Source organism: Dermacentor albipictus, unplaced genomic scaffold (genome assembly GCF_038994185.2).
Source record: "Dermacentor albipictus isolate Rhodes 1998 colony unplaced genomic scaffold, USDA_Dalb.pri_finalv2 scaffold_16, whole genome shotgun sequence".
Lineage (NCBI taxonomy): Eukaryota > Metazoa > Arthropoda > Arachnida > Ixodida > Ixodidae > Dermacentor > Dermacentor albipictus.
Genome location: NW_027225570.1, coordinates 12,617,733 through 12,632,371, shown reverse-complemented (window position 1 = coordinate 12,632,371; position 14,639 = coordinate 12,617,733). Strand labels below are relative to the sequence as shown.

General features: G+C 46.0%; 1 long non-coding RNA gene across 1 annotated transcript; it reads left to right on the top strand.

The window, feature by feature from the left end:
* Positions 1-371: 371 nt before the first annotated feature.
* On the top strand, positions 372-3,698 carry LOC135921746 (uncharacterized). The gene is made up of 2 exons (XR_010570602.2): positions 372-1,770; positions 2,865-3,698. It is a non-coding gene; the product is annotated as an uncharacterized lncRNA (long non-coding RNA).
* The last annotated feature ends 10,941 nt before the right edge of the window (positions 3,699-14,639 follow it).

Below are 14,639 nucleotides of genomic sequence, written 5' to 3'. Positions count from 1 at the left end.
AATGGTCTTATGCTCATTGCCACTCACTAGCCCACCTACAATACGTGGCCAATTAAATTAAATACCCGCCTTTAACAGAGCCAATGGTGACGCTATATTGACGTACCTTGCACACGAGTACCCTGAATTTCAAGAATTTTGTACCAATGAACGTTATAGTATCGATGCGGTTTGGTTAAAATTCAAGTTTCATGTCATGCATGTATCGTGTTTTATAAAGACATACACATCATGTTCAACTCGGCATTACTGCGCATGCCCACTAACGATCGAACATGCCCTCGAAAGCTATCTTAAACGTGTTCCCTCTCCTACCCACAACGTATATATAGTTGACCAAATAAAGCAACGGCGTCCTGTGTTGACTGGCACTTGGCTCGATCGTATTCTTTACGTGAACGACACGAAACATGGTGTCAGAAGTGCGCCGCCACCCGTGATGGAATTCTTAAAGCCTCCTGAACTGTTGCGCCTGAGTGGCGACATTGCCAAACAATGGAAGCTTTTTAAGCAAAAATTCGAGCTTTTCCTAGCAGCCTCGGTGCCAAGAGACAAGCCTCGGAATGATAGCACGAAGACTGCCCTACTGCTCAGTTTGGGAGGTGAAGATGTGTTGCAAATCTACAACAACTTCATTTTCACTGAAGACGCCGAAAGAATGGACTATGCGACCGTCATCAAGAAATGCGATGAGTACTGCGCAGCGCAGGTGAATGAAATACATGAGCGGTACCTATTTCGACGACGAGTCCAAGCAGAAGGTGAGCCCTTTGAACCATTCGCGAGGGACCTGAGGCACCTGGCGAAATCGTGCAACTTCGGCGTAATGGAAAATTCAATGATCTGTGACCAAATTGTATTTGGAACGAGCGACGACAGAGTGCGCCAGAAGCTGCTAAGAGACAAGGAATTGACACTGACGAAAGCTGAGCAGGTGTGCAAATCCGCCGAGTTGTCAGATGCACAAAATCAACTTTGGGCACGCGAACAGCGCCAAGTTGACCGTATCCAAGCAAGGCCAAATGAAACTGTTGCATCCCCAGTATTTAAATGCAGTAGGTGTGGTCGGGAGCACGGCGTGAGGAATTGTCCGGCGTTTGGACGCACCTGTAGACAATGCGGAGGCAAGAACCATTTTGCTGTGCAATGCAAGAGCAACAGGCAAGTTGCAGAAGTCAATGCTGACGAAGACTTCAGATTCTCGACGTATCGGTAGATACTGTCAAAAGCCATCGTGACTGGGTAGCAGAAGCACTAGTCGGCAGCAAGCACATCAACTTGAAAGTGGACACCGGCGCGCAAGCGAACCTTCTGCCGTATGGTATGTGCCGCACATTACAGCCCGCGGCACAAATAAGAGAAAGTAATGCAGTGCTACGCTCCTATGGGGGAGGAATCATCAAGCACTTCGGGGTAGCCAGATTGAAGGTCACAGTTGGCAAGACGGCGACTGAAGTCCCCTTCTTCCTTGTAAAGAAGGGGCGCGCGATTATTGGTCTCGAAGCAAGCGAGCGCCTAGGGCTCTTCGTTAGGTCGGTTGATGCAATGACGAGAAAGGGAACTACAGAGTTCATGCAGGAATACAACGACGTCTTCACCGGCACCGGATGCCTTCAGCGGATGCACAAAATGGTGTTGCGACAAGACGCCGTACCGACGGTCCAGATGGCTAGACGAGTACCCCTGGCGCTGCTGAAACCACTGCGGGCTGAACTCGACCGGATGCTCGAGGCAGGCATCATTGCCAAGGTGGAAGAGCCAACAGACTGGGTAAGTCCGTTAGTTATCGTCAAGAAGGACGGTCAGCTACGTATATGCATGGACCCTAGGAAAATTAATGAAGGTGTCAAGCGGGAGCACTTAGATTTCTCGTCGCGATGACATAGAAGGCGAGCTTGGGGGAGCACGATATTTTTCACGACTAGACGCCAAATCTGGATTTCATCAAATACCGTTACATGAAGAAACATCCAGAATGTGCACGTTTTCGACCCCGTTTGGGCGTTATCATTTACTCAGGCTTCCTTTCGGCATAGCGTATGCATCCGAAGTATTTCAGAGGTACATGAACAAGATCTTTGACGGAATTCCTGGTGTATGTGTGTACGTCGACGACATCCTAGTATGGGGCTCTTCAAGAAAAGAGCACGACGAAAGGCTACGAGCTGTCCTTCAGTCCGCGCGTAAGGCGGGGTTAACATTCAATGCTTCAAAATGTGAAATTGGCGTGCCAGAAATTTCTTTTCTTGGCGATGTTATTTCCGAAAACTGCATACGGCCAAGCCCTGATTCTGTCGAATCAGTTCTACATCTACCACCACCGAGGGACAAGAAAGGAGTTCATAGAATGCTAGGTGTCGTCAACTATTTCGCTAAGTTTGTACCGGCCCTCACAGAAAAAACTAAGTTACTCCGAGACCTGATAAGAAAAGACAGTGTTTTCGATTGGACGGATAACCATGCCACAGAATGGAACAATATCTGTGCAACCTTAAGTAGCCAGCCAGTTCTGGCTATCTTCGACCCGATGCGTAACACTAAAATAGCTTCGGATGCATCGCAAAATGGCATCGGCTCAGCATTGCTACAGCGTTACGGGGACGCTTGGAAACCTGTTGCGTATGCTTCGCGAGTACTTACCGAAACTCAAAAACGATATTCACAGATTGAGAAGGAGGCGTTGGCTGTGGTATACGGGTGCGAGAAATTTCACCATTTTGTGTATGGACGCACGGTCATCCTCGAAACAGACCACCGCCCCCTGATCAATATTTCGCAAAAGGCAATTGCTGACATGCCCCCGAGACTGCAGCGCTTCTTTCTACGTTTACTAAAATACAATTTCACTCTGCATTTTGTTCCAGGAAAGCAGTTCGTGCTGCCAGACCTGCTGTCGCGTGCCTCTGTAGGAAAACCGAAAAAGGATGAAGCAGAAGAAGACATCGAGATTCACGCCGTAGGTGTTGTATCGTCACTTGTAAGCGATGCCACGTTAGGGCGCCTATCAAAAGAAACGCGAAATGACAGCTACTTGCATAGTGTCGTCACGTGCCTTCAGAAGAACCAACCTGTGCAGGGACGGCTTAAGCATTTCGAAAGTGAACCGTCAGCCGTAAGCGGGGTGCTACTAAAAGGGTGCAAGGTCGTGGTGCCAACCAGCATGCGCCAAGAAATGTTAAGAAGAATCTATGAAGGCCACATGGGACTAAATAAGTGCAAAGAACGTGCGCGTCGTTTGGTTTTCTGGCCCGGTATGAACACTGATGTCGAAAATGTGATAAAAAAATGCTCAGTATGCCAGAAGTACGCTTACAAGCAACACAGCGAACCCCTTCTTATCCGCCCAGTGCCTGCGCATGCCTGGTGTAGGATTGGTGTTGACATCTTCCAGTACGCTGGAAAATCGTATCTTTGTGCGTATGATGTGTTGTCTAATTTTCCCGAGGTTGAGCAGTTGCAGGACACGTCAGCAGCCGGTGTAATTGATAAACTAAGCGCAATATTTGCTAGACACGGCATACCAAAAGAAGTTTGCACTGACAACGGACCGCAATTCTCCAGCCGCGAGTTTCTGCTCTTTTCAGAAAGATACGATTTCAAGCATGTCACTTCAAGCCCGTGGTTTCCACGCTCAAATGGCTTGGCCGAGAAAGGGGTTCAGGTGGTAAAAAGAATCCTTAAAAAGACAACCGAAGGAAGAGAGGACTTCTGGCTAGGATTGCTCGGTTACAGGTCATGTCCGCTGGAAGACGGCAGATCGCCGGGTGAACTGCTATTTGGTCGACGGCTTCGAACGCCATTGCCGGATTTTGCGGAAGTACCAAGCACGTCCGTGAGGAAGCATCGACAGACGGAACAGCCGAGACGCTCCCTGGCTCCTTTACGGAAAGGACAAGTCGTGCGAGTGCGCGGAGACCGATGGGATACCAAAGCCAGAGTGATGCGAGCGGAGCAACCAAGGTCCTACCGAGTAGAGACAGAAGACGGCAAAATTCTGCGTCGGAACCGGCAGCACCTTCTTGCGACAGCCGAACCTTTCAGCATGGAGTCATCCACCGGAGATTCCACGGACGACGAAAGCGACAACGACGGCATTGTAAACGAACATACGTCGTCAAACGGAGGTGCACCGGCGATATCAAATGAGACAAGTCCGCTTTTGAGGAGATCAACACGGCAAAGAAGACCGCCACAGCGCCTCCAATACGGCAGCAATTTTAAGCAATGTTCGTAACCCCTCGTAATACCTTTCGATAATACTTTCACTTTCGTGTTTATACAGAAAACAGGATGTATCGTGTTTTATAAAGACATACACATCATGTTCAACTCGGCATTACTGCGCATGCCCACTAACGATCGAACATGCCCTCGAAAGCTATCTTAAACGTGTTCCCTCTCCTACCCACAACGTATATATAGTTGAGCAAATAAAGCAACGGCGTTCTGTGTTGACTGGCATTTGGCTCGATCGTATTCTTTACGTGAACAACACGAAACAATGCACTGTATGCGAAATTTCGTCCCAACTGTGTACAAATCAACTCGCAAACGCAATCCGTAGATCACGCGTGAAATAATTCATACTAAACGTAAAATCAAGAGGTTACGAAAAACTAGCAAGCAAGGGAATGTTACAGGCTACCATTCTCAAGTAAATTCCCTTACAAGATTACTTCAGGAACAAGTGCGCAATGCTAAACAGAAATTCAGTGGCTCTACATTGCACGAGTTTATTAAGAACGCGCCTCACAAATTCTGGCAGTATATGAATGCAAAGCGGACTAATCCAACTTAACAAGATGCGCTAGATCAGGCTAGAGCTCATGATTTTAACGACTATTTTTGTTCTGTTTTCACAACTGATAATGGTACTGCGCAAATGAATCCTTCCTTTTACAATTGGGATAATTGATTGCTAGGCACGCCTACTTTATCGGAGGCAGGTATTCTTTCACTCCTGGAAAAAAAAAATTAAACTATGGGGTTTTACGTGCCAAAACCACATTCTGATTATGAGGCACGCCATAGTAGGGGACTCCGGAAATTTCGACCACCTGGGGTTCTTTAACGTGCACCTAAATCTAAGTACACGGGTGTTTTCGCATTTCGCCCCCATCGAAATGCGGCCGCCGTGGCCAGGATTCGATCCCGCGACCTCGTGCTCAGCCGCCTAACACCATAGCCACTGAGCAACCACGGCGGGTGTTTCACTCCTATTAGGCATCAATGAAAAGAAAAGTAGCGGTCCAGACGCAATTCCCAACAGCTTTTTGAGACGGTACGCGGAGCCAGTCAGCAGATATCTTTATCTAATATATTCCAAATCTTTGAAAGACTGTTGCCTTCCGGGTGAATGGAAAATCGAAAAAATTACTCCCGTACTTAAATCTGGTAATGCAGCGTCTCCTTCTAATTACCGGCCTATTTCTATCACTTGCACTTGCAGCAACATTCTAGAGCACAATGTATTAAAATACCTCATAAGTTTTATTGAGTCGAACAATATCCTCCACATGAATCAGCATGACTTTAGATCTGGATTATCCACTGTTACACAGCTTGTCGAAAACTGCATGACCTGGCCCTCGGCATTAACGAGCGCATTCAAACTAGCGTCATTTTTCTCGACTTCTCGAAGGCGTTTGACCGCGTTTCGCACACTAAACTACTCCTTAAACTTAATTACATAATAGGTGATGGCCCAATTTACCAATGGATTACTAATTACTGAACTGGCCGCTACCAATTTGTACAATTCGGCTCTCACTCCTCCGACCTTGCTCATGTGTTATCAGGCGTTCCCCAGGGATCTGTATTAGCTCCAGTTTTGTTTTTACTATTTATAAATGACACAACTAAATATGCTGACGTGAAACTTAGGCTCTTTGCTGATGACTGCATGCTCTATAATGAAGTACGACACCGCGACGACCAGGTGAAATTAAATATTGCCTTGAATAAAATAGCTCAATGGTGCATAGACTGGCAAATGACAATAAACACTGATAAAACCGTATTCATGTCCATTACAAAGAAAGCGTCTAAGCTGGATTTTCCATATCACTTTAACGATGTGCCACTTCGAAGTGTAAACCAGTATAAATATCTAGGTCTCATAATATCGTCTAATCTCAGCTGGACAGAGCACGTGCGTCAAGTGTTAAATAAAGCATTAAATAAACTGTTCTTCAATAAACGGGCCTTGTCATATTGTACACATGAAACAAAGCTTCATGCATAGGTCACTTTTGTCCGCCCAGTCTTGGATAACGCCAGTATTGTCTGGTTCCCTCACACTGCGAACGATATCGCCATTTTGGAATGGGTGCAGCGGAAAGCGGTGCGTTTTATCTTTAACAGATACGGACGCCTCGATTCACCTACTATTCTGTTACAGCTTGCTGGTCTAGCTACCCTTGAAAGTCGCGCAAAGCTTTTTCGGCTCAAATTTGTATACCAACTATTGCATAGATCATTCCGTATAGACCCCGACTCTTACTTGAAATTTCGTGATACCAGACCGACTAGAAGACGGCACGCATGGGAACTTGTAGAATATCCGTTTATTAATAATACGTTTCGTTATTCTTTCTTCCCACGCTCAATTCGTGAATGGAATGCACTGGATGTAGTCACAAAACAGCAGCCAACACTAGCAAAGTTTATGTATTTAGCTTAGCATGCTGCATGAGCCTAAAAGTTGTTAATATAAGTAACCAAATTGCTTTCGTCATGCAATCCATCCCGATTCAGTTTGTGCTAGGAAAGCACTTACCTACACTCTTTGTTCTGTGCAGTCTGTATTTGAATGATGCCTTCTACCCTGCATTTTTTTTTTCCTGCTGGTTGATGCACATGGGTTTTGTTGTGTGTATTTTATGTATGAATGTACTACCGCTATTCTTGAATAGTCTCCAATCATTATGTACTCACTTATTGGTTGTTTTAGTAGTATTAATTGATGTCACTTGTTGCTCACCCCTGTAAAAATCCCCATGGGGGATTGACAGTATTCTATAAATAAATAAATAATACTAAGTTGGGAGTTAGCAGCAATTAATAGTTAAAAAAACATAAGAGATGATTGTAACAGTGTGGGTACCGTTATAATAGAGAATAAGTAGTGCAATTTACTTTGACAAACTTTTGAAACTGTTATGTGCAGATAAATTCAGCGTCTACTTTGACTGTTGTCCTCCTCGTCCGATGAAAAGGTCTATTGAATCGAGTCGAGCTCGCATTAGAGAGTGGTTCCTCTTGTCGACGTAAACCATGAAGTATTTAGGAGCCCATGAACTTGCAGCTTCATGACCGAGAGGGGCATGCGCTCAATCGCAAGCTTCTCCTTCAGTTTGATGTCCTATTCGTCTTATATTGTTTCTTGCCTTCTAACCATCTAGCAGGCAATCAATGCATTAGAACCAAGTTTCCTCTATCTGCCCTCTCAAACCACGCTTCATAAAGACGGGATTCCACGGGCTCGACGAGGAAGCAAGACGGCGTCGCATAAGCATTCTGGGTAAGCTTGAGCAGAAAAAAATTTGCGCCTCCGTTCCACTCCGTGAAGGTGCACGTGCCGCGAAACTTTTGCCGATGCTAGGCAAGCACAGCCGACGTTACGCGATGTTACATAGGTGCCACCAGCACAAGCGACGTAGGTCACGTGCGCACGCACGTGTGCACGGGACTCCTCACTATTGGAGGCCCTCGGCCATGCGCAGCTAAACGAATGTTTAACAGTAAATGCATGCCTAAAAGCAAATATCACGAGAAACAACAATAAAGTTTTGGAAAGCATATTTGCGCCAGCGAACTAGGACAGAAGACAGACGATACCAGAATGTGCTAACTTCAATAACTTGGTTGTTGACGTTCTCTATCTATCTATCTATCTATCTATCTATCTATCTATCTATCTATCTATCTATCTATCTATCTATCTATCTATCTATCTATCTATCTATCTATCTATCTATCTATCTATCTATCTATCTATCTATCTATCCATCCATCCATCCATCCATCCATCCATCCATCCATCCATCCATCCATCCATCCATCCATCCATCCATCCATCCATCCATCCATCCATCCATCCATCTATCTATCTATCTATCTATCTATCTATCTATCTATCTATCTATCTATCTATCTATCTATCTATCTATCTATCTATCTATCTATCTATCTGTCTGTCTGTCTGTCTATCTATCTATCTATCTATCTATCTATCTATCTATCTATCTATCTATCTATCTATCTATCTATCTATCTATCTATCTATCTATCTATCTATCTATTTATCTATCTATCTATCTATCTATCTATCTATCTATCTATCTATCTATCTATCTATCTATCTATCTATCTATCTATCTATCTATCTATCTATCTATCTATCTATCTTTATCTTTCAACTTCAACAACGCTGTTGTTTATGTTAAAAGATAAAGATAAATAAAGCTGTCAAAGTTGAACTCAGCGCATTGTGGTGTCGTCTTCCTTCTGTCCTTGTTTGCTGGCGCTAAATATGCTTTCCAAGTCGGTTTACCAACACGGCCAAAAAATGGCAATGCTGAATAAAGTTTTGTGATGATCATGACAATAATTCGAGAGAAATGCGTAAAGTACGAATTACGCACAAGCTGTAGATAGGATAGGTGCGTACGGCTATTCCATTACACTGGAAAACATAAATCTGTGGCAAGGAAACTGAATGACAGCCATTTTGAGCAGCCCTTTCAGCCGCGGTTGAGGTCGGCCTGAGCGGCGGCAGCCGCTATGGGGCGGAACCGTTAGCACAACACACATCCTCATTCATGGGGGCCCTTCGCTTAGCGCACGTGCGTTATTGAAGAAATGGAATTTCACAAAGAAAAATGTTTAATAAAATTTGTAAAGTACAATTTAGACAGAACCTGCTGATAGTATACCATCGGATGGTAACTCGAATATACGAGAAAACGTAACTCTGTTACGCGGGAACTCAAATGCAATTCCTTCCACCTACAATTTGTGCGACCACCACGTGCGCGGACACTAAAAATTCCCACCAATTAGAAACTCACAGCTTTGCTCTAAAAAAAAGAAAAAAACAAGTTTTGCCCAATACGAAAAGTATTGAACGCGATAGCAAGATTTAGCGGCGCGTTGGAACTCCTCGGATGGTTGTAGAACTACACGCTGGTGCGACGTGTTACCGCGACGCATCACGCAAGGCAAGTGCCGTTCGGCAGAAGAAATAGCACCCCGACAGCGACAGGCGTCTCATAATGCTTGCGCGACAAGGAGCACCGACAGTGGCGTTGCAGGCATCGAACCTAGATGGCGCGCGAGATAACGCCAACGGGCAATGGTCGGTGTCAATCAACACCCAGCGAAATACGCAATAACGTTAGCACGACTTTTACGATCCATTACCAACAGACTAGCACATACACACAGGAGCTCAGCAGGAATGCTAGTGCTCTTATAGTAAGCCCGCGTGTGACATTCCCGTCTGCAGCCGAAAAGCAGAACGCTCTGATGGTATTGAGCGTTGTTTTGACGATGCGTCCACGTCATTTAACCGTGTGTGCAGCCAAAGCCGAAAAATTGACAGTGGCTTAACTCGGCTGTGCCGGGATATACTTAGCGGAAGGTAAGGCATAGTATGGTTAGCCTTGGTTAATCTTGATTGCAAGTCCAGGTTAGTCGGGTTGTCTAGCTATGTTGCGGCATTAAGCCAGTCGTTCGGCGCGCTGTTCCTGTTTCCTGGGCGATTCGTTTCCTCTTCATCTCGTTCCGATGTCGATTCCAGGCCTCCTCCTGTTTATAAGAATTGTCGCCGTCCATACTGCCCCTCAACTGTGGTTGCGGCGCACGCGAGCTCTCCTTTTCAATCCTCCGACATGTTTTCAGGCAAGCGACGTAGCTGGCGAAGCGAGCGGAGGCGAGCGAAATGACGAGGAACGCGGTCTGACATCATGCCAAACGGCCATTTTTTTTCTCATACCATTTCTTAGAAATAGAAGAACTTTTCTCTAGCGATATGCTCACTGATTTTTGAGGCCACTGTGGGCTGTTGCGGGAATGCTTTACACCGTGTCATTGTGAACGGAAAATCAGCCTCCTCATTCTCACTGGGTGAACTTATTTACCAGCTGTCACATATGCCGGCTACAATTCGAATATAGGGAAATCAGAGGGAGGCAGGGCTACCTTGGCAGAGCTTAGGACAAAGTTCACTAAGAAATGAGAAAAATATTTTTGTTCTTTCCTTCATGACATGCGTGGCCATGCCTCGACACCTCTCGCCCAAGAAACGTTTACTCAAAGGTAGGCTTTCCCTGCCCATAGAAGGTCAGTATTTCATGAAGCATTTAGATGAAGGTCTTCATATTGGTTTCAATATAGGGCTCGTTATCGTCTCTATTTCTGCTGTATCTTTAACTTTGCATGCGAGGTACTAAGGCAATAACGTACGAATCGCACATTCAGAGCGTGACATTATGCAATGAAGAACCATTTTCGTTCCAGCTTTCCCGTACGTAATGCACTTACGCATATTGTTGTATCTTACATCATCATGCGGCAAATGAACTTTGAGGGGTCGCTAGCCTGGTGGTTGCAGTCCAGCATACCACCTCGCATCCGTAAATACAGAAAGCACATTCATTACACTGCGAGAAGTGAGACTCACGGTAATATATATTCCTGCGTAGTTACTCGTGATACATAGTGAACCACCTTTCGAGAAACAGGGCCGCTGTAAAAAGCTCTCTAGAAATTTTATGGTATCTTGTCGCATTCTTTACAGTTACTCAGACGCGATTCACACAGATGTCATACGCCCAGCCCCGTCACATTCATGGGACCGGTAACTGTCCGGAGACAGCGGGTCCTCGTCGGTTTCTCCTAAAAAAAAAAAAAAAAAACCTGGTCGCTAGTGACGTCAGTACATGCTCCTAACGTCGCCACAGTCCCGTTTTCGAGGTGAAACCGGCGAGGAAACCCCCTCACCTGACCGACGTACGTGCCACGCCGGTGACGTTACTGGGCAGAGGCCTAATCGGGCGTAAGGTCGATATCGCGAGCACCTTTGGAATGTCGGCGAGAGAAAGTTAGGAAATACAGAAAGTGGGCAACGCCTTGCAATAAAGCTTTACACGGCTTTACTAGCTCTCAAGCCTTACTTTACACAGTAGTGAATATGAATCGACAAATACGCAGAACTAAACAGCCGTACACTGCATATGCTGGCTAATAATATGCATCATGCCGCAGCTCGCAAGTCATTATGCAGATAATATGATGGGGTTGGATTTGATGTGAAGTAATATTAAACAAATGTTAATGTAGCAAACTGCTTTGTAACCGAATAATTCGTTCTGACGAACGTGCGCTCAACTGCGCAAGGTCTAATATGTCGCGGCTAGGACCCAGGCTCGGGTTGGGCAAGGGACACGGGGGCGCCACATTTTGGCGACTATCATAACTATTAAGCCTGAAGGGATCAGCAAAAAAATGCACATACTCCCACGGGTTTACTGAAAATCGCAACCATGAGAGGGAACACATTTACGGGTAGGTTCCCATCTTGTTTCTAAAAATTTCTTATCAACTTGCCTTTCTTCTCATGAAACCCCACAGCTATAGAGCTCAACGGCGTCATTATTCTTAGGTAAGAAACGCAAGACATGGAAATATTGTTAATTCCCAATTGCTGAACCACATCATTTATTAAGAGGTTTCTTACGTGTTAGAGGCCGGATGATTTTAGTATTGTCGTACTCATCGGGGATTGCGGTTCAGCGTTTTATAATGTTGCCATGGTGCTGAACTTTGTCTAGTTTTGCTTCGCGTACTTCTTTAGTTTTTTTTTTCACCTGAGGCGGGACAACACATTACGGTTGTTCACCTTCAAATTTTATTCTTCAAAAAGCGGTGTGCCATTCAATTCTGGCAGGGGGTTCGCTGTTTTACAGAAGGCCAGAGAACTCTAAGCAATGACATGTGAGATTGCGCGCACTATAATGCCCTTCTTTATCTAATCTAAACTTTCAAGATATTGCACCTGATAGACTCGCAGAAAGTTCTTGAAATATTGTGACCTGTAAAGAAGTTGTGTCAGCAGAAACCAATGTTATTTTTTTTCACTATATTGTTCAATTATAAAGGAATAAATGGAAAAAGCTAGGGATTAGGGTTATTAATTTTAAGCTCCGCTACGAAATGGCCAATACACCTAACATAAGCCTAGGTTGTATGTACCGATAGAGCAGTTTAAAGAAAAGGCTATCTTCGCAGACAACCGGACATTGCAGTATTCAGCTTTTGATGCTTTGTACCACGAAGTTCGAACGTTCAACTGCCTCTTTCCGGTGGGCGCATACTTGTGAAAAGTTAAGCCTCAACAAAAATTACCGCCTTCAAAATTTCCACCAATATATTTGCTCAGATAAACGCGTCACATACACGTTAACACTTCAAGGAGGAAAGCTTTGGGAAAAATTTCGAACGCATGTGGGTCTATTGCCGTCTTGAAGCATGAAGAAGCAAAAAAGTCGCCGTTTCACCCGAAAGGCGAATCATCGATTGCGATAGCAAATTAATAAGCAGCTATGAAAATTAAGCATAGTACTTTTATCGGCCTTATAAACGTGTGAACCTAGGCATACTAACTAAATAAACAAGCGTTGTCTAACGCCGGCACAAAAAAAATTGGAGGACGCTTAAGCTTCGCCTTCAAGAGTGGAACGCGATAGCGTTCCCGTCGACCCGCCAATGGGTGTAAGACAATGGGCTACAGGGCAGCCATCACTTACGAGGCGCCCCGCATCAGACGCGGTGAGCGTCAAACCATATGGTCGAGCAACGCGGCGTTCGGCGCAGCAACGAAACGTGCGCCTGAGCAAGCGGAGCGAACCAAAGAACTCGGTATCCCGGAGGGGGAAATGATGCACGCCAGCCAAACGCCCTGATCGGCACGGGCAGAGAGATAGAGAGATAGTGATCTAAAGAAAGGAAGGACGCTTGATTCTACAGAGGGAGAAGGCGAAGCGTTGTCAGGGGAGAGAGTCCGAGCCGCGACAGCTCCAATGCGCGCGTGGCGCGCCATCTGTCGGGGCAGCGCCGTACATGGAGAGGAGGGGGTCTTCTGTGTTTGCCGCAAGATGGCTCTCCGTGTGCGGAAAGCGCAGAAGAAATGCAGCGAAACGCACTTCGCTACTCGTGTAATTGCGACTTCTGTAAGTTACATGTTCATAATTACCGATATACACCACAGTATAACTTTCCACGGCTCGTTTCGAAGGCAACACCGCATTCACTAGAGGCGCGTTTGTACCTTTTGGAAGCATCGAAATCGTGGCTGAGTGGTAGCGTCTCCGCCTCACACTCCGGAGACCCTGGTTCGATTCCCACCCAGCCCATCTTGGAAGTTGCTTTTTATTTATGGAGTGCCTACCGTGATTTATCGCTCACGGTCAACGCCGCAAAACGCTGACGCCGACACCGACGCCGACGACACCGGCTTTTCTGCGACACGAGCTCCTTAACGCTATCGCGTTAATAACAGGAACACATCTCACTCGATGACAGCGGAACTCGTCGAAACACTGGCGTGAGGAAACGCGGCTGCAGCAGCGAGCGAAGTGACATTCGTGTTGTCTATAGCTTTAACGCAATGTGAGCGCCGACAATCCACCACACGCAAAGAGCTGCGAGCCGCCGACGCACCACCACTTTGCCCCCACCGCATATCGCTCTCAAGATACGGCCGCGCGACTGCACGCAGCCCCCGTATGCGCAGTTGCAGCCGGAGTAGAACGCCGGCCCACTGCCATCCCCTACCCTCGGCGCCTCGCAACGTTGGACGCCTCGAGTGCGACAGAAGACTGCGCGCTTCCTCCCCACTTTCTTCTCTTTCGCGCGGGTGAGGTTGAGTCGCGTTTGTCGGCTCCCCTCGAATGATTTCACTCGCACAAACAGCGTAGGCCGCGCGGCAACGCTGTTATCGCCCTTGAATTTTATACGGAACCTCACGGCGACGGCGACAGCAGGAATGCGCTTGGAGTGTCCATATAATTGCTTTCACAATTAATATTACTATTATTATTAATATTGTTATTATTAGATATGGAAACATACAAACACACAAAGGAAACTGGGAGGGAGCAAGCTGAGAACTGCCACCAAGAGGGGCGCAATGCCTGCCTACTCTTTCGGGAGGAGGAAATGAAAACAGAAGAGGCCGAAAAAGATAGGAAACAAACAAATAGGAAAGAAAATAGGAAATCAATAAATCACCAAAACACGGACGAACGAAAGCAAGAACACGGAAAAAGAATGTCTATAATCGGGAGGCCAAATCAGTTTTCTGCATGAAAGTTAGCAGCGCTCTATGGGCCTGGTCGCGTTGAGCAGCACTCCCTCTCGAAAACAGGCAATCGTCAAGGGTCGTACACTTGCATCCAATCAGTCCATATTCCCTGATTAGCTGAGCACATTGTGTGACGAAAACGGGACACTCCAATATAAAGTGCTCAATCGTTTCACAGGAGCCACAGGACGTATATACGACGGACTGTCCGCACGAAGTTGACGATAAGCGTTTGTGCACCAACACAGAGCCAATTCTTAATCTCACTAACAGC